This window comes from Nannobrachium achirus, assembly GCF_963921795.1.
Source record: "Nannobrachium achirus genome assembly, chromosome: 15".
Lineage (NCBI taxonomy): Eukaryota > Metazoa > Chordata > Actinopteri > Myctophiformes > Myctophidae > Nannobrachium > Nannobrachium achirus.
In genome coordinates, this window is record NC_137822.1 from 26104036 (window position 1) to 26120225 (window position 16190).

The window sequence follows — 16190 nt, forward strand, 5'->3', positions numbered from 1 at the left end:
GTTGGGAAATTCATGTGAGGATCATTATGTCGTTCAGTAGTAAATATATGCTAAATACAGAGAGCAATTCTTTTTTACTGGATGAATGAAGAAGGGATTGTACAGTAACAATCAATAATCCCAGTCTGCCTCCTGTGTAGACACAGCCTAGCTTGTGCAAGGGAGCAACAGTGAGAAGTTGGGAAATTCATGTGAGGATCATTATGTCGTTCAGTAGTAAATATATGCTAAATACAGAGAGCAATTCTTTTTTACTGGATGAATGAAGAAGGGATTGTACAGTAAGTGGTCCAGTCCTCTCAATATGACAGTGATTGGTGTTAGGGCTGTAAGCAAATATCAATATATTGATATGGATTTACTTTGGATTGCAAACAAATGTGGATGTTGGATGTTACAGGGACTGTGTGATTATGTATCAACTTTGTGTAGTGTCTGTAATTCAGTTTGTGTTGTGTTTAAACTCCAGAGCACTAGATAAGTAAAGTAAGTATCTATGGGATCCAACGATTCCCGAAACCATGTGGCCCATACAGTAGGTCAGGAACCTTTCTCCTATTTCCGTGAGGCAGCTTGAAGTACAAGTACACCCCTTGGACATGATTAGGGATGGGTATCGTTCACCTTTTAATCGATACGATACCTTTTTCGATACCTGGGAATCGATACGATACCTTTTTCGATACCATTTTCGATACTTTTTATTTATTATTATTATTATAATTATTATTTGCCTTTTTCTATGGGCTATTTTATAGACGTTGGATCATTATCATAATAATAAACATTATAGGCTATTCTTGGCTATTTTCACAGTAACGAGTGTAGCCTACTAAAGCAGTCATTAAACTCTCAGTAGCCCAATTTTACAGATGCGACCGGCAAGGGGTGCATTCAAAAGTATCGAAACAAGGTATCGTTTGTTTTTACGTGAACCGATACCGATAGTATCGACGTCATTGAATCGATACCATTAAAAGTATCGCTGACGATACCCAACCCTAGACATGATGCTAGCATGTCACAGTGATTTAATCCCAATGCAACCCCTGAGGGCCAAGCAGGGAGGCATGCCGCATGGGGTACCATTTTCATAGTCTTTGGTACGACTTGTGTGGAGATTAAACCCATGACCTAGATGTCAGTGTTTTGTCTTCAGCATCTGACTCTTCCACAGTTCCACTCCATAGCAGCTGAAACTCAGGAAAAAGAATGGGGCATGATTAACATTAGCTGACTGGTAACGCTATGTTACCATTGATATCTGAGACCGGCTCCTGTACATATAACACCAAGGATTCGTTCAAATATACAACTAAGTATTTTAGATGAACAAAATTAACATCATACTGAAAAGATCTGTTCAATTCAGTCAGTTGATTGATTGATTGATTGATTGAAGAATTTATTAGAAGTTTGCAATAGAAAAAAGTACAGTTTCATGACAGTACAAATCACTGGTACAAGGTCAACTAAAAGGAGATCCTAGAAAGCCGAGGCTTATTTCCACAGGAACCACACTTTAAGTATCTCATATAACATTGAAAGACAGACGGATAGAACATAGTACTTTATCTAAAAAGTTGAGCTCTTAGTTAGCTGCTCAATTTTGATTGGTAGGCATACCTTTGGCCCCTGATGACCAGGCTTAAATACATTGAAGTGACATTCCATAAATAGACTATCATGGGATTTATGCCTTGTATAACACACCTGGTTCATGGGTCAGGTTATAGGAAGTGGAAGTGCACAAAAAAATGCTCCATAGATTTAAAAGGATATTTTAATTTAAAACACTTCTGGGGTAATTCACCCTTTGTTAGCCTCCAACCAGCAGGCTATATCTGCCTTGTCCCGCCCTGGTTCTGCCTTTTTTATGTTGAATTATCTAAAACATATTTTTGGGAGAAATAAAAACATTTAAAAACATGCTGATTCACTATGCTGCCACTGAGCAGCTCCAATTGACTGAAACAAAGTTTGAAATTAGAATTGAGCACACAGAATAACAATATGAAGCAACTGAATTAACATGGCAGTGGATGGAATGTCCCACTTAATGTCCCACCAAGACACAGCAACCAGTGGGTGTGGAGAGGGGCAGGACAATGGGCGGGACTTGACCAACGGTGAATTCTCATGTTTACGCAGACTTTTATGTGCACCTCAGACAGTTGCTTGATTCAAAATGTAGATATTTGAGAACCAAGACGATGAGCAAGGATGCCCGTACATGGAGATTCGTACTAATACACATAAAGTGAAACGTAGGAGGAGTGGTTTTCACCGCTCACAAATAAACAAATGGGTTTAATTACAGCGTGGCATCTACAGTACGTGGATCTCTTTCATCATGATCTCCTCCAGCATGGTGGTGATGTCATATTGATGATGTCTTTCTTGCCCAAATATGGAGGGGCGGGGCCGCGGAAGCCTGTGTGTAACGGAGGTGATCCAAACCTTCCCACCCGGCTTCGAACCCGGGTCTCCCGCGTGAAAGTCCAATATCTTAACCATCACTCCAAAGGGATATCCCCATGGAACGAGAGCAGATACTAGACTTTTGAGGCTTCAGGCTGGGGCTGCGACTCTCTCCGCCACACTCACCCCCCTTTGACCTCCTCCTACGGGGAAGCCCGGATCCGGGTCACGGCACCAATGTAACGGAGGTGATCCGAACCTCCCCACCCGGCTTCGTACCCGGGTCTCCCACGCGAATGTCCAATATCTTAACCACTAGACCAAAGAGACGTCTCCATGGAACGAGAGCAGATACTAGACTTTTGAGGCTTCAGGCTGGGGCTGCGACTCTCTCCGCCACATGTGCACATCGGTGTTGTCAGGCACGCACGGCAACCGTTTGTGTTGTAAGTGAGGTCAGACCAGAGCTCTGCTTAGCATGCTGTGTATGAAAATATTTTTGAAATCCACTTCACTCCACGGAGACCACTCAGTGTCGTGAGAGAAGGAGATGGAAAAGGTAGGGGTTAAATACATTGTCCATTACCCAACAGAACCTGAAACTCTGTCCCTATCGCAGTCCATGTATGGATGCAGATTTGATGGTGAACCGCTTCTCCGGGAAGGAATGTGGTCTCAATCTCCCCAGACTGAGGTCTGCTGTTCTCATTGTACACGAAAGAAGGTCTCAATCGCGTCATGACGACCTCTACTGCAAAATCCCCATAAATGGACAGCTCCCCTCAGAATCCTTCCAGCAAATCACCAGAATTGTAACCAGCCAGGAACAAGGAGACACAGACGAACCAATAGATAACAGTTATCAAAGGTTTACCAAGACTTTAACTCAACCAGGAGAGGACAACAAGACACATCAGCTGACTTATAAGAAATCTCACATCTGTAAACAGTGTGACAAGAGTTTCAGTAAGTTAGGTGAGCTGAGGAGACACCGGCGTATCCACACAGGAGAAAAACCTTTCCACTGTAAAGAGTGTGACAAGAGTTTCAGTCGGTTAGATCACCTGAAGAGGCACCAGCGTATCCACACAGGAGAAAAACCTTTTCACTGTAAAGAGTGTGACAGGAGTTTCAGTTGGTTAGATAACCTGAAGACACGCCAGAATATACACACTGGAGAAAAAACGTTTCACTGTAAAGAGTGTGACAAGAGTTTCAGTCAGTTAAATAACCTGAAGAGGCACCAGCGTATCCACACAGGAGAAAAACCTTTTCACTGTAAAGAGTGTGACAGGAGTTTCAGTTGGTTACATAACCTGAAGACACACCAGCGTATACATGCTGGAGAAAAACCTTTCTATTGTAAAGAGTGTGACAAGAGTTTCAGTCGGTTAGATAGCCTGAAGAGTCACCAGCGTATACATGCTGGAGAAAAACCTTTTCTGTAGGCTGATAATGGAGGTTGTACTGTACACGGCCACCTGTTTTGTGCAGCCAGTGCAGCTCAGTGTGAAGTGAGCTGTGTTTTTATGATTTCATCCCTTCCTACTACTAATTGTTGCAGAGACCCATGGGATCTCACAGCAGATCTCTATATGGGCACATATGCGATTTACATCACACAGACTTACACAGACGTAGTCCTACTGATGCCATCAGGGATCTCTGTACATAAAAGGGATAAGGACTGACAGATACTGACACGCACAGACTTTCAAATAAATGGACGTTTATGGTCAAATCTACAATCGTGGTGGACATCACTGACACAACGTCAGGTTTTACTGCTGTCTGTCCATGGGACCATGCAAAAAGAATTGCTGGGCATAAGGACACGCAATGCCAAAAAACATGTGCAAAAGACACCACCAACCTTTGCACACGGATAGCTCAGATTTTTGCCTATGTTCTTGTTCTTAAATGCTTCCCCTGCCGTTACTGTACAGTACATCTACGATGTACAGTTGTATGAAACCACTTTCTTTTTTTTTAGAACTGCCGATCCAACCAATCCAATATGCCCATAAAAGGGACAAGGACTGACAGATCTCCATGGGCACATATGCGATGTTCGTCACACTGACACGCAAAGACTACTGATGTCATCATTAAGGATCACTAACCTCAAGTTGAAAGTAGGAACACCAGTCATGCTGATTAGAAACCGGCAAGCAGGTCCCGACCGCACTCTCAAGAATGGCACCAGAATGGTGGTAATGCAAATGATGGACAAAGTCATTGAGTGTGAGACCGCATAGGAAAACAGGGGTGAAACAATCTTCCACCCAAGAATACCTTACTATGACAGAGGTGATGAGCTTCCCTTCACCTTCATTAGACGACAGTTCCTTCTTACTGTACATAGCTATTAGCCTAGCCCTAGAAGAGTCACCTGCATTCCACTGAAACAATGCCCACATTTGGAGATGAGCATGCTGACATCACTGATACTACACAGTGTCGCCACCATGGTAACAGCCGCAAGCTGAAACGATGCCCAAATTTGGAGATGAGCATGTTGACATCCACCATGGTAACAGCCGCAAGCTGAAACGATGCCCAAATTTGGAGATGATGTCCGCCATCTGTCTGACTCTGCATGCTGACATCACTAAACAGTGTCGCCACCATGGTAACAGCTGCATGCTGAAACAATGCCTACAGCACAGACAGGTGACGCCAATGGTGACTGTTCTGCCCAACGGGCACCGGTCTGGGTTCTCCAACATGACCTCTGAGACTCCTGCATTCAATCCCTCATATAGTACTGTGCAAACCACCTGGGCACAGGACTAGTACATTTTATTTATAACAATTTACATTTGCAAATCTCAAAAAGTGCAAGGGTTTAAAAACATGGGTGAAAAGGGTGACATTAAAAAATAAAAACAAGCATAGCAGGACACATGAGTGTCACCTAGATGTAGAAATACTCAGTAAAGTGAAGTAAAGTGTTTATATTGACCTGAAGTGGTTAATGTGTGTTTTTATAATCAATCAAAATCTACAAAGTAACTAGTAACTTACATTTTTGAAATAATTGTGGTGGATTAAAATAGCCTACAATATTTCCTTCTGAGATGAAGTATGGTAAAAGTATTTAAAACTGAAAAAATAAAACTCACAATTGATGTTTTGTAGCTACAGTATCCTACACGTACTTACCTTCCACCACAGGTGGAGTGAAAGAGTGTTGGAGGATATTGATTGTATTCCATGTTTTATTTTATTTATTTAGAAAGATTAGAAAATGAAACTTAATTCAATACAGTAATGTTTTGTAAATATATTGTTGTATTGACCTTGTCTGTGGAATTGTGTTGCTAGGGTACAGATTGCTTCCTGCCCTGAAAACTAAATGCACAAACAGGAAATGGATCCATTTAGAACAGTGATTCTCAAAGTGGGGTCCAGGGACCCCCAGAGGTCCTTGAGAGGGTTCCTGGCGGTCCCCAGCTCAATTAGATCATGTAGCATCAAATTAACCACCCCTAATTATTTGGCTATTTGAAAATATCCGATCTACAAGCCTATAAGGCGTGGCTTTGTCATGCATTGTGAGCTTTGTAGATCTGCTATTTTCAAAAAGTTAGAAAACGTGGAATATTTTTTAAACGTTTTAACAACGCAGATCTTGTAGGATTGTCCCTGGCACAAGGATCCTTTTCAGATGGGGTCCACGAGCAAATACATTGCTCATATTCATTTGGTGGCCCCTGTTTGAGAACCACTGGTCTATTGCTTAAATTCCGTGTGTTTGGTGTGTTTTGCAGGTGATGATGCGGGGACATAAATCTAGTGCAAACATAGAGGAGCTGCTGAAGCAGTCTCAGATGGAACTGCTGTGGATCCAGCGACAGTTGGCCATGATCTCTGCCAGGAATACACAGACTAGGGCCAAGGTACAGTATCATTCACAAACGTAAATGCAGAGCGTCAAACCTACCTACTGTATATATACACAGTACATACAATAGGGCTTAACTGGCTAGAACACTTTGGTAGATGTTTATGTAGTTACCTTGACATGATGAAACTTCGACCAAAGGTGGGTAAGAATTTAAGAAATAAAAAAGAATTGCTCTATTGATTAGATGTATATCGTCGTTGTCGGAAACCTCCTATCTCCAAGTTTCAAATGTGTACGTTCTTTCGCAAAGTAAAGCCCTGCTTCATCAGACAAGGCCGTCGCACAAAAGTAGTGAAAACAGCAGATCTGCTGTTTTCATTAGTTTAAATCATTTTTAAAATGATAAATGCAAAACGAACAGTTTTGGACATACAAGGTTTTCACCCGACAACGACGATATGCTTCTTGTTGACTTACATTGGGCTCTTTCAGACCGTAAACGAACGCAAACAAAGCTGATTCTGACAATAACCTCACCAGTGTGGTATTATACCTTTAGTGTGTTTCTTTACATTTTTTGCCCCCCTTTTCTTGTCCCTTTTCTGACCCAGTGTTCTATACTTGATCTCCTCCTTTTTTCCCTCTACATCAAAGTCCTTTGGCAAAAATATCGATCTACAAGCTTACAACACACCACATACATTACAATACTGTGATGTTGTCCATCTGCTATTTTCGCTGAATGTTTGTGGTTAGAATGCCATAAAATATATATTTTTTAAAGCTGACAAGCTGGTCATCATGCAGCATCACATAGATTTAGGGTGTTTCTCCCTTTAGTCTTTTCCCTTTGAGGACCCTTTAAGAACCTTTAGTAGGACTAGTGAAACATAAAATACCTAAGCCAATTTCCAAGAATGGACAGCAGGGGACAGCATTGTTCAATAGATTTAGACAGGTATTATAGCTGAAGATCCAACAGCTGTGGAGAGGAGCAGAACCCTGATGTGGCCTAGACTAGAGAAGCCTGTGGGTGTGGTTGCATTGTTTATCAAATTACATTTTGCATTGAGTTAGTATTTTAAGGGTAGGTGGTTGCATAATTGAATTTCCATCCACTCCTGAAACTCTTAGGCTATTCTTTCATAGCATGCCTGAAAACCAGTACACCTGGGAGCTAATACAAGCAAATCCACATTTACATATAGGCTATTGCTGTACGGCGACGTGTCGCATTCTTCACTTGAAAGACGATTATTTCCGGCAAGTGACACGGTCTGTACACTGAAGTATAAATTAGGCTTAAGGATGGAAACAGACAGGGCGAGCAAAGAGGTTGCCTAGCAACAGTAGGAGAGCATATTTTACTCACCCGCTCTTTCTCTCTCTCTCTCTCTCTCTCTCTCTCTCTCTCTCTCTCTCTCTCTCTCTCTCTCTCTCTCTCGCTCTCTCCTCTCCTCCCCACCATCCATAAGTGTTTGTACAGACAGCTAATGGAACACTATGCTCACAGCTGATGCAACCTCAATAAAACTGCTGATCCCTCTGATCAGAGAAACGAGAGGACCCTAAAGTGAGACCTTTACCCCCGGACTGTCATGTAGATTATAGATCTTTTGATTTTTGCATTGAAAGCTCTTGCAAGTCAGTGATTGTGCAATGCATTAGGCCACCACCCAATCTAGACCCTAATCTACACTGTAAAATCATCAGTGTTCATTTAACAAACAGAACCGTTTGTACACTCGGAGAGTTACTCGCAGAGTTACAGAACTGTTCCCTGGTGGTCCTCAGACCAGACGTTGAGAACCGGTGTTGTAAGTTGCAGGAGCTGCGGAAAAGCAAATCGGTGTGTATGGCACCTGAGATGAGCCACAGCGAAATGGCGAAAGATGGAAGAAACAAAGAAGTAAGTTGTGTACTAGCGATGAGCGGATCGTTGTCTTTGCGTACGTGCAAAGGCGGGGTGAGTTGTTTTCACATCCATGTGTTTTGGAGTGTGAGAAATGAGGTGGGGAATATAAGCCACTCGGCTGGTCTCTGCACCGCGGCTGCTTGTGCTGAATGCACCGAGAGGAAAAGATGCTCATCGCCCCTGATGCAATCATTCACACATCACCGCTCAATAGATTTACACAGGCCATTGCAATGAATGCAGACACACGGGTGGGTCCTTCATGTATGGATATTCGAGTGTGGATTGAAGACTGCACGTGTGCGTGCGACTGTGTGTGACAGAGAGAGAGAGGGGGGGGGGCTTGCATGCAAGAGGGTGTTTCAAAGCTTGGGAGCTATTAGTGAGAGAATGAGCTAAGAGCGCGAGAGACGTGAACACAAGAACGAGAATGAGGGATAGTGTGTACAGTATGTGAGAGAGTAAGCATTCTAGTCTGTCTTCCTCTACTCTGTCTGTCTGTCAGTCTGTCTTTCTTCCTCAGCTGTACATACAGTAGCTGTACATGCACGCCATTTTGCACGGCCTGCTAAAATCTGATTCATACGCCGTCCGACTCGAGCTTATGGATCGTTGCATGACGGAGTATAAATTAGGTTTAAGCCCCGTGCTTGGACATGTTAACTGCACACACTCATCCATTCACAGTGAGTCATGCACATACCGGTACATAAGCAGTGGCACATGCCGCTTCTGTCGTCACTGGAAGCTGTTGATGTGACAGACTTTAAGGGAGTGTTTTTTGGGGACAAAAAAGTGCAGCCATCAACCACAATATACAACAAGGGTTTTCAACAGGGGGTCCGGGACCCCTAGGGGGTCCTCAGAGTTACTACAGGGGGTCCTGCAAATCCTTTCTCCTTTTTATATTAACCACTTGAATCCTAGCGTCCATATCCTGAGAACTTTAGCCAAGAATAGCAGATCTACAAACTCACAACGCCTCGCCTCGCGCTGCGAGGCGTTGTGAGCTTGTAGATCGGCTATTTTCGGTGAAGACGTTTGGCGTAGAGGGTAAAAAGAGCAGACTAAGTACAGAGTGAAATGTCAATTTAAGCATTGATGTTTCAAGTGGTTATACGTATCTGAAAACACAAATTGACGTGAATCCAAAATACAACGATGATTGTGCCGAACTTTCGGTCAAAAGGTCCGGTTCGACTACAAAATGACCCACTCGCGACTTCAGAAAAGCATTACAACGAATGAGAGTTCGGAAAGTTGCACGTCGGAAATCACAACTCACTGAACAATATTGGAGATACTATGGACAGGCCTTCTCTCAACATCTCTAACATCTCTCTAAGAATAATGAAACCGACTGAACGCATGATGTCGCTATGGCGCGTTGCACTAGCTGCTTGGCACACTATTACCAGTAAGACTCCCTATAATCGGGAGATACGCGATGAAGAGGGGCATGTGAGAAATCATGGGCGGAGGTTGTGGTTTACCAGCCAAGGAGTGTGTGTTGCAAAGTTTGGCATGGATAGGGGCAACGGTGCCAGAGATAAGAGTAGGGCCAAAAGTGTGACAAGACGTGCCGTGACAGACAGACAGACAGACAGACAGACAGACAGACAGACAGACAGACAGACAGACAGACTGCCTGCCGGTGGAGCTTTTCATAGTAACTGCAACCTGACGGTCCCAATTAATTCAGTGTTATTTATCTATTTTGCAGCCAAAAGATGACATTTCATCCGAAGATAAGACAGGTCACACAGTCTACCATGTGAGCCGCGTTCGCCTGCTGGAGGACAGAAACCAAGCCTTGAAACTTGAAGTGGCCACCCTTCGCCAAGAGAAACAGCTGTATAGGACATTAGTGAGTCTCCCACTCCGTCACTCTTCTATGGCAGTTGTTCTCAACCTGTGGGTCGGGACCTCCAGGGGGGGTCCCCAAATTATTTTGGGGGGTCCCCACTCCCCAGATGATTAACTTAATGTGAAACCTTGTTTTCTCTCTAAACACTAAACAAACCAGCATAAAGTTTAAGTGTATAGAGGGTATCTGCAAATTTCTACGGTGACAATTTAGGGACTTTTTAATACCTCTAAAATGACGAATTAAACATTGGCCAAATTGTCAAATATTAGAGGCAGAAATTGTGAAAGTAGCCGATCTACATGCTCACAACGCCTCGCAACGCGAGACGTTGTGAGCATGTAGATCTGCTATTTTCACAATAGAACCGGTATTTGAGGCTATCCAATAATAACCATTGCATACATGGGTCTGGGTCTAGACCTTGCATTGTGGATTATGCAGTTGTGGAGTGTGTGTGTGTGTGTGTGTGTGTGTGTGTGTGTGTGTGTGTGTGTGTGTGTGTGTGTGTGTGTGTGTGTGTGTGTGTGTGTGTGTGTGTGTGTGTGTGTGTGTGTGTGTGTGTGTGTGTGTGTGTGTGTGTGTGCGTGCGTGTGTGCGCATGTGTGTGTGTGTGTGTGCGTGCGTGTGTGTGTGGGCTACAAGTGCAAACGATTTGTGGACATACCCAGAGACTGGTTGTTAGAGGGTTTCAACTACTTGGGATGCCCAAAAAGGAGGCAAAAAGGCTCCCAAAGTATTGTGCTGCCTCTGCTATAGAATTGGCAGTCACCACATATGGCAGAGACACTGTTACTTACTGAGTGACATGCTTATTGTATCATGAAGACATACAGTATGCCATGAATCATGATTTTGTGAACTGCACCTATAATATTTGTGTCCTTATATGCTCTCCTCTGTGTGGACATAAATAAATGGTTAAAGTGTGTGTGTGTGTGTGTGTGTGTGTGTGTGTGTGTGTGTGTGTGTGTGTGTGTGTGTGTGTGTGTGTGTGTGTGTGTGTGTGTGTGTGTGTGTGTGTGTGTGTGTGTGTGTGTGTGTGTGTGTGCGTGCGTGCGTGCGTGCGTGCGTGCGTGCGTGCGTGCGTGCGTGCGTGCGTGCGTGCGTGCGTGCGTGCGTGCGTGCGTGCGTGTCAGAGGTGGAAAAAGTACTACAATCTTTTACTTAAGTAAAAGTATCAAAGCTGCAATGTAGAAATACTCCGTTACAAGTAAAAGTCCAACATTCAAAATGTACTTGAAAAAAGAAAAAGTACAAAAGTATTGGTATCAAAATGTACTTAAAGTACAAAATGTTTGAAAATAGCAGATCTACAAGCTCACGTGTCACAACGCGTCGCGATGCGACGTGTTGTGAGCTTGTAGATCGGCTATTTTCAAATATCCTAGGTATAAAATAGAGCTAAAGTAAGTATCTGCAAAGTAACTATAGTAACTAAAGTTTTCAAATAACTGTAGTGGAGTAAAAGTACAATATTTGGATTCGAGATGTAGTGGAGTAGAAGTAAAAGTACTGAAAACTGGAAATACTCAAGTAAAGTACAAATACCTCAAAACTATACTTAAGTACAGTACACCACTGGGGTGTGTGTGTGTGTGTGTGTGTGTGTGTGTGTGTATGCGTGCGTGCGTGCGTGCGTGCGTGCGTGCGTGCGTGCGTGTATGTGTGTGTGCGTGCACGAGAGCATGTGCATGCATGCATGAGAGTATTTAGCAGGTTAGAAACAGTCTTGCCCCCCAGGTGGTCCCAGATGGCCAAGTGTGTGAGCCGTTGTCTTGGCAACAAGCCCATTTCCAGAAGTGTGGCACTGGCAAACATTAACCACTTAAACCCCAGCATCCGTATTGTGGGGAAAACCTTCGCAGAAAATAGCAGATTCATGAGCTCACTAATGCGTCACATTACAACACACTGTGAACTTGTAGATCGACTATTTTCTGCAAAGTCACTAGTAGGCTATGGAACCCTGAGCCAAGGCCTCCTCATACAATAATGGATTAATAATCAGTCTCTATTTTGGGCACATCAGTACAGGAAAAACGTTTCAAATATAAAAGTAATCCCATTTCTCTCCTTATTTTTGGAGCGGTGAAAGCGCTCCCAATAGACAGGTATGTCTGTGGCTGGCTATGTGGCTATGTGGCTGGCTATGTGGCTATGTGGCTGGCTATGTCCGTAGCCTGGCAATACCTTGATTGGCCACACATGTTAAAGGATGGGCGCTGTTGTGCAGGCACACACACACACACACACACACACACACACACACACAGTATAGCTGCTCAGATTCACCGCTCCACTTCGAACCGAGGTTTGATTTTTTCAAAACAGAGAAGACATCATATTATCTTTAGAAAAGAAAAGTGAGTGTTAAAATGTTTTCATTTGCTTCATTCTATTGTTTTATCGCGTTTACCGTGTTAAAATGTGGGGCATGCGTACAAGTGGCTAAATATGTCTTTTTAGACACAATAAGCCAGCAGTTTCTTTATTGCTATTTACAGTAGCACGTCTAGCCCCCATAAGTCACATCCAACCATGAAAGGTTGTGTTGTATCTTAGTAATGGGCTTATTTGGTGTAAGATGACATATTTAGCCACTTGTAGGCCTATGCATGCCCCCAACCACTGAAATAAGAATCTCTAAAACAATAGAAAGGAGTAAATGAAATCAATTTAACACTCATCTTTCATATTCTTTAATTACAATCTAAAATATGAACCCTTGTTGTGAAAAACGTAAGTTGTCCTTTAAGTACAGTACTTGAGTAAATGTATGTAGTTACTTTTTACTTTTTACAAGTCCAGCGGGCTTCAGCCAGTTGAAGGTACAAGGGCTTGTCGGTGCTTAACAGGGACAGCTTGAATCAGAGAGAATATTACCTGGCTGAGCACTTCAGGAGGGACTGCCTAAATAAAGTACTGGAGCACTCCACGGGTCTCACGTACTGTATTTATGATTTTGCAGGGGTGACTGAGTTGAATAGGGTTCAAGACAAGTGTAACACATTGTGTTAAAAGGATCACACTGTGATCAGAACATGATCGGATCTGTCAGCCAATATGGATAATAAATCAGCCCCAGATCCCCAGCATTGAGTCCATGTTGGTCCTCTCATGCAATTTAAGACCAACATGCCCATGGGCGCACACTACAGATGGGTGCAAATAGATTTATACAACATGGGAGGTTGGAAACTATAGCAATGTGTTAAGTCTTAGTGCCTTGTTTCTTCAGAAATATAATAAAAAACGAAAGATAGCCTAATTTACGGATCAGTTTTCCAAAGAGAGAATCACTCAAGGGACATTGAGTGAGTTGTGGTGTTTTTTTTTGTTTTTTTATTTTTATTTCTGCATCCAAAATACAGTACAATCATTTTAGAGGGGTTACAAGGACATTAAGACCAATCCACTCATCCAGTTACAGCCAATGAGTGCGCATCCAAATTGCAGAGTGAGTGGCAGAGCTTTTATTGATACTTTGATGATATATATATCCCTCTGCAGCACTTCTTCCATTGTCAAAACTGTATATACCTACTCTGTCCTGAAATCTAAAAGAATCTAAACATGAACATGCAGTGGTGAGTCACTGTGTTTTGGCTTGTGTTGTGTGGGGCCTGTTTGATGAGACAAAGTGTACGTCTGGTGGTGACATGATTGAGAGCAGCTAACAGCCAATGTCCTGGATGAACGCCAGCCAGGCAGCAGTGTGGAGATATGTCGTGTCCTTGGAATAGGAAGAGGTGGACATTTGCCAGACTGGGATGGAGGCAGCAGATTCTTAGTTTAAAACACTGCCAGCCCAGTTGTGAGATATTGAGCTTTGTTAGTTGACAGCCTTTCAGTAAGCAGAAACTGTCTCCTTTATGGGTGTAGGAGGTGATGGTGGTCGCCATGCTGCCATGGCGGATTAATCCTTTTTTAAATAAAAGATAGGCTTTTCTGCCTTTATTTATAGTTTACAGCAGTGGAAGGCAACCTTAGGCACGGGTACCAACATTGGCACAGGGGAGGGTGATCAACTGCATGGCACACTGGCAGAAGTGTGAGAGAGAGGATTTATATTTTACCAGGGGTTGCTGACCCCTGGTTTACAGTGTAGATCAGGGTTCCCCAATTAGTTTTCCCAAAGGGCCGAATTATGTCTAGGGTACCAAGCCGAGGGCCACAACATTGCAGGGGGCGACGGTGGCGTTCCCACTACTCCAGCGACAGTTTTCGTCGTTGTCGGGTGAAAATCTTGTATGTCCAAAACCGTTCGTTTTGAATTTATAATTTTAAAAATGATTTAAACTAGTGAAAACAGACGATCTACAAGCACACAACGCCTCGTGGTGCGAGGCGTTGTGTGCTTGTAGATCTGCTATTCTTTCTAGACATTAACCACTTAACTCTTTACTTGGTCTGCTCTTTTTGGATGCTTTTTTCCCTTTACACCAAACCTCTTTCCGGAATGCATGCTCTGCGAGGCGTTGTATAGCTTGTAGATCTGCTATTTTTTGGGATAGGGACTCTAGGGTTCAATTCTAGTGGTTAATGTAAAAAGAAAATATTTATCCTCCTATCACACAACGATTTGGAAGACGAAGACCCCTGTAGTAACCTTGAGGATCCCATAGGGGTCCCGGGGTGTCAGACCGCCATTCCGAAACACCGCCATTCCGAAACAGGGTTAGGGTTAGGGTTAGGGGTAGGGTTAGGGGTAGGGTTAGGGTTAGTTAGGGTTAGGGTTAGGGTAAGGGTTAGGGTTAGGGTTAGGGTTAGGGTTAGGGTTAGAAGTCAATGTTCGGAATGGCGGTGTTTCGGAATGGCGGGGTGTAACCGGGTCCCGGATCCCCCGTTGAAGACCCCTGCACTAGACAAGACAAGACAAGACAAGACAACTCTTATATCACCAATTGACCATGGAGATACAGGGATCCCTGATATTGTAAAAAAGAAAAGAAAAGAAGAACAAAAACAGCTGACGTTGTATTGATGACGTACATGGGAATAAATGGGAGACAGATGGATCCGCAGAGTTCCATTCTCGACAACCGTCGGTCCGTTCAAATTCCCACTCAGCACTGCACACCCCCAGGTCATCTGTAACACACAGGGGCGTCACACCAAATTCTGGGCCCTGGGTACAAGGATTCACTGCGGGCCCCCCATGAATGTTAACTATTGAAAAATAGCAGATATACAAGCTCACAGCGCGGCACAGCGCAGTGCCGCGCTGTGAGCTTGTAGATCTGCTATTTTTGAAAAATTGTGAAAATGTGTGCAAGAAACCTATGTTTCCATGTCAGTGGTGCTCAAACATTTTCATGTCGAGGACCCCCAAGATGATGTGTATTTGGCGACGGACCTCCATCTCAAAATATTTAGTTCCAGGGACCCCCCAGAAGCAAAATTTGAGTTACGTTAAAAAATACATATATTCAAAGATTTGCACACATTTCCATGACTTTTCAAAAATAGTAGATCTACAAGCTCGCAGCGCGGCACTCGGTGCCGCGCTGTGAGCTTGTAGATCTGCTATTTTTCAATAGCTAAAGTTACTAGGGCCCCTCCACCTTGGGCCCCTCCACCTTGGGCCCTAGTAACTCAGTCCCATTTTCCTCCCCCTTGTGATGCCCCTGGGTACGCACAAGCCAAGTCTGGAGTCAAACGACTTATGTACAGCACAGTCACACAGACAGACACACACACACACACACACACACACACACACACACACACACAAACACACACACACACACACACACACACACACACACACACACAGGTTTCGTAAATCAGTGGTTCTTAACCTGTGGGTCGGGCTCCCCAAATTATTTTGGGGGGTCCCCAGATGATTAACTTAATGTGAAACATTGTTTTCTCTCTCAACAGTAAACAAACCAACATAAAGTTTAAGTGTATAGAGGGTATATGCGCATTTCTAAAGTGACACTTTAAGGACTTTTTAATACTTACAAATTAAACATTGGGCAAATTGTCACATTTTAGATGCAGAAATCTTCACAAAAGAACCGTGTTATACAAAATGTATAATGTATCAACTCATTATGCCCCAGTTAAAATGTGATTATTTTGGGGGGGTCGCGGCCGGAAAAGGTTGAGAACCACTGCCGTAAATGATG